Here is a 5000-nt window from a genome sequence, read left to right as displayed (position 1 = left end):
CATTGAAATGCACTAGAAGTTATCGAACACACTTGAACATCTGTACAGGGATTATTATTCGAGCAATCTGCAAACAATAATTTAATAATTGGTGAGAAATGTCACGGTATATTTGTTGTCTGGATACCGATAACTATGTTGAGTATCTCATGCAGTATAATCACAATTGTTTGAAACAAATATAACATAACAGTCAAGAATTTCAGAACTCTAAAGAAAAAACATAACACCTTCATCACAGATGGTTCCGATGTAGGCAGTACTTGTACAATCACAAGAAAATGCACCACCAATGACAGAGCAGGATCCTCCATTTTGACAGGGATCGTTACTTCCACAATCTGTTTAATTAGAATATGAATGGGGTTTAAATGTGGAAATATTATTAATATTAATAATAATAATAATAATAATAATAATATTAATAATAATAATAATAATAATAATAATAATAATAATAATAATAATAATAATAATAATAATAATAATAATAATAATGAATGTTTACAAAATATTCAAACATTACCTTGGCATTGAAATGCACCAGAAGTTATCGAACACACTTGAACATCTGTACAGGGATTATTATTCGAGCAATCTGCAAACAATAATTTAATAATTGGTGAGAAATGTCACGGTATATTTGTTGTCTGGATACCGATAACTATGTTGAGTATCTCATGCAGTATAATCACAATTGTTTGAAACAAATATAACATAACAGTCAAGAATTTCAGAACTCTAAAGAAAAAACATAACACCTTCATCACAGATGGTTCCGATGTAGGCAGTACTTGTACAATCACAAGAAAATGCACCACCAATGACAGAGCAGGATCCTCCATTTTGACAGGGATCGTTACTCCCACAATCTGTTTAATTAGAATATGAATGGGGTTTAAATGTGGAAATAATAATAATAATAATAATAATAATAATAATAATAATAATAATAATAATAATAATAATAATAACAATAATAATAACAATAATAACAATAATAACAATAATAATAATGAATGTTGACAAAATATTCAAACATTACCTTGGCATTGAAATGCACCAGAAGTTATCGAACACACTTGAACATCTGTACAGGGATTATTATTCGAGCAATCTGCAAACAATAATTTAATAATTGGTGAGAAATGTCACGGTATATTTGTTGTCTGGATACCGATAACTATGTTGAGTATCTCATGCAGTATAATCACAATTGTTTGAAACAAATATAACATAACAGTCAAGAATTTCAGAACTCTAAAGAAAAAACATAACACCTTCATCACAGATGGTTCCGATGTAGGCAGTACTTGTACAATCACAAGAAAATGCACCACCAATGACAGAGCAGGATCCTCCATTTTGACAGGGATCGTTACTCCCACAATCTGTTTAATTAGAATATGAATGGGGTTTAAATGTGGAAATAATAATAATAATAATAATAATAATAATAATAATAATAATAATAATAATAATAATAATAATAATAATAATAATAATAATAACAATAATAATAACAATAATAACAATAATAATAATGAATGTTGACAAAATATTCAAACATTACCTTGGCATTGAAATGCACCAGAAGTTATCGAACACACTTGAACATCTGTACAGGGATTATTATTCGAGCAATCTGCAAACAATAATTTAATAATTGGTGAGAAATGTCACGGTATATTTGTTGTCTGGATACCGATAACTATGTTGAGTATCTCATGCAGTATAATCACAATTGTTTGAAACAAATATAACATAGCAGTCAAGAATTTCAGAACTCTAAAGAAAAAACATAATACCTTCATCACAGATGGTTCCAATGTAGGCAGTACTTGTACAATCACAAGAAAATGCACCACCAATGACAGAGCAGGATCCTCCATTTTGACATGGATCGTTACTCCCACAATCTGTTTAATTAGAATATGAATGGGGTTTAAATGTGGAAATATTAATAATAATAATAATAATAATAATAATAATAATAATAATAATAATAATAATAATAATAATAATAATAATAATAATAATAATGAATGTTGACACAATATTCAAACATTACCTTGGCATTGAAATGCACCAGAAGTTATCGAACACACCTGAACATCTGTACAGGGATTATTATTCGAGCAATCTGCAAACAATAATTTACTAATTGGTTAGAAATGTCACGGTATATTTGTTGGCTGGATACCGATAACTATGTTGAGTATCTCATGCAGTATAATCACAATTGTTTGAAACAAATATAACATGACAGTCAAGAATTTCAGAACTCTAAAGAAAAAACATAATACCTTCATCACAGATGGTTCCGATGTAGGCAGTACTTGTACAATCACAAGAAAATGCACCACCAATGACAGAGCAGGATCCTCCATTTTGACAGGGATCGTTACTCCCACAATCTGTTTAATTACAATATGAATGGGGTTTAAATGTGGAAATATTATTAATAATAATAATAATAATAATAATAATAATAATAATAATAATAATAATAATAATAATAATAATAATAATAATAATAATAATGAATGTTGGCACAATATTCAAACATTACCTTGGCATTGAAATGCACCAGAAGTTATCGAACACACCTGAACATCTGTACAGGGATTATTATTCGAGCAATCTGCAAACAATAATTTACTAATTGGTTAGAAATGTCACGGTATATTTGTTGGCTGGATACCGATAACTATGTTGAGTATCTCATGCAGTATAATCACAATTGTTTGAAACAAATATAACATGACAGTCAAGAATTTCAGAACTCTAAAGAAAAAACATAATACCTTCATCACAGATGGTTCCGATGTAGGCAGTACTTGTACAATCACAAGAAAATGCACCACCAATGACAGAGCAGGATCCTCCATTTTGACAGGGATCGTTACTCCCACAATCTGTTTAATTACAATATGAATGGGGTTTAAATGTGGAAATATTATTATTAATAATAATAATAATAATAATAATAATAATAATAATAATAATAATAATAATAATAATAATAATAATAATAATAATGAATGTTGACACAATATTCAAACATTACCTTGGCATTGAAATGCACCAGAAGTTATCGAACATACTTGAACATCTGTACAGGGATTATTATTCGAGCAATCTGCAAACAATAATTTACTAATTGGTGAGAAATGTCACGGTATATTTGTTGGCTGGATACCGATAACTATGTTGAGTATCTCATGCAGTATAATCACAATTGTTTGAAACAAATATAACATAACAGTCAAGAATTTCAGAACTCTAAAGAAAAAACATAATACCTTCATCACAGATGGTTCCGATGTAGGCAGTACTTGTACAATCACAAGAAAATGCACCACCAATGACAGAGCAGGATCCTCCATTTTGACAGGGATCGTTACTTCCACAATCTGTTTAATTAGAATATGAATGGGGTTTAAATGTGGAAATATTATTAATATTAATAATAATAATAATAATAATAATAATAATAATAATAATAATAATAATAATAATAATAATAATAATAATAATAATAATAATAATGAATGTTGACACAATATTCAAACATTACCTTGGCATTGAAATGCACCAGAAGTTATCGAACATACTTGAACATCTGTACAGGGATTATTATTCGAGCAATCTGCAAACAATAATTTACTAATTGGTGAGAAATGTCACGGTATATTTGTTGGCTGGATACCGATAACTATGTTGAGTATCTCATGCAGTATAATCACAATTGTTTGAAACAAATATAACATAACAGTCAAGAATTTCAGAACTCTAAAGAAAAAACATAACACCTTCATCACAGATGGTTCCGATGTAGGCAGTACTTGTACAATCACAAGAAAATGCACCACCAATGACAGAGCAGGATCCTCCATTTTGACAGGGATCGTTACTCCCACAATCTGTTTAATTAGAATATGAATGGGGTTTAAATGTGGAAATAATAATAATAATAATAATAATAATAATAATAATAATAATAATAATAATAATAATAATAATAATAATAATAATAATAATAATAATAATAATAATAACAATAATAATAACAATAATAACAATAATAATAATGAATGTTGACAAAATATTCAAACATTACCTTGGCATTGAAATGCACCAGAAGTTATCGAACACACTTGAACATCTGTACAGGGATTATTATTCGAGCAATCTGCAAACAATAATTTAATAATTGGTGAGAAATGTCACGGTATATTTGTTGTCTGGATACCGATAACTATGTTGAGTATCTCATGCAGTATAATCACAATTGTTTGAAACAAATATAACATAACAGTCAAGAATTTCAGAACTCTAAAGAAAAAACATAACACCTTCATCACAGATGGTTCCGATGTAGGCAGTACTTGTACAATCACAAGAAAATGCACCACCAATGACAGAGCAGGATCCTCCATTTTGACAGGGATCTTACTTCCACAATCTGTTTAATTAGAATATGAATGGGGTTTAAATGTGGAAATATTATTAATATTAATAATAATAATAATAATAATAATAATAATAATAATAATAATAATAATAATAATAATAATAATAATAATAATAATAATAATAATAATAATAATAATGAATGTTGACAAAATATTCAAACATTACCTTGGCATTGAAATGCACCAGAAGTTATCGAACACACTTGAACATCTGTACAGGGATTATTATTCGAGCAATCTGCAAACAATAATTTAATAATTGGTGAGAAATGTCACGGTATATTTGTTGTCTGGATACCGATAACTATGTTGAGTATCTCATGCAGTATAATCACAATTGTTTGAAACAAATATAACATAGCAGTCAAGAATTTCAGAACTCTAAAGAAAAAACATAATACCTTCATCACAGATGGTTCCAATGTAGGCAGTACTTGTACAATCACAAGAAAATGCACCACCAATGACAGAGCAGGATCCTCCATTTTGACATGGATCGTTACTCCCACAATCTGTTTAATT

This window comes from Saccoglossus kowalevskii, chromosome 12, assembly GCF_978046115.1.
Source record: "Saccoglossus kowalevskii chromosome 12, keSacKowa6.1, whole genome shotgun sequence".
NCBI classification, from domain to species: Eukaryota; Metazoa; Hemichordata; class Enteropneusta; family Harrimaniidae; genus Saccoglossus; species Saccoglossus kowalevskii.
Note: the sequence above shows the minus strand (reverse complement) of the source record.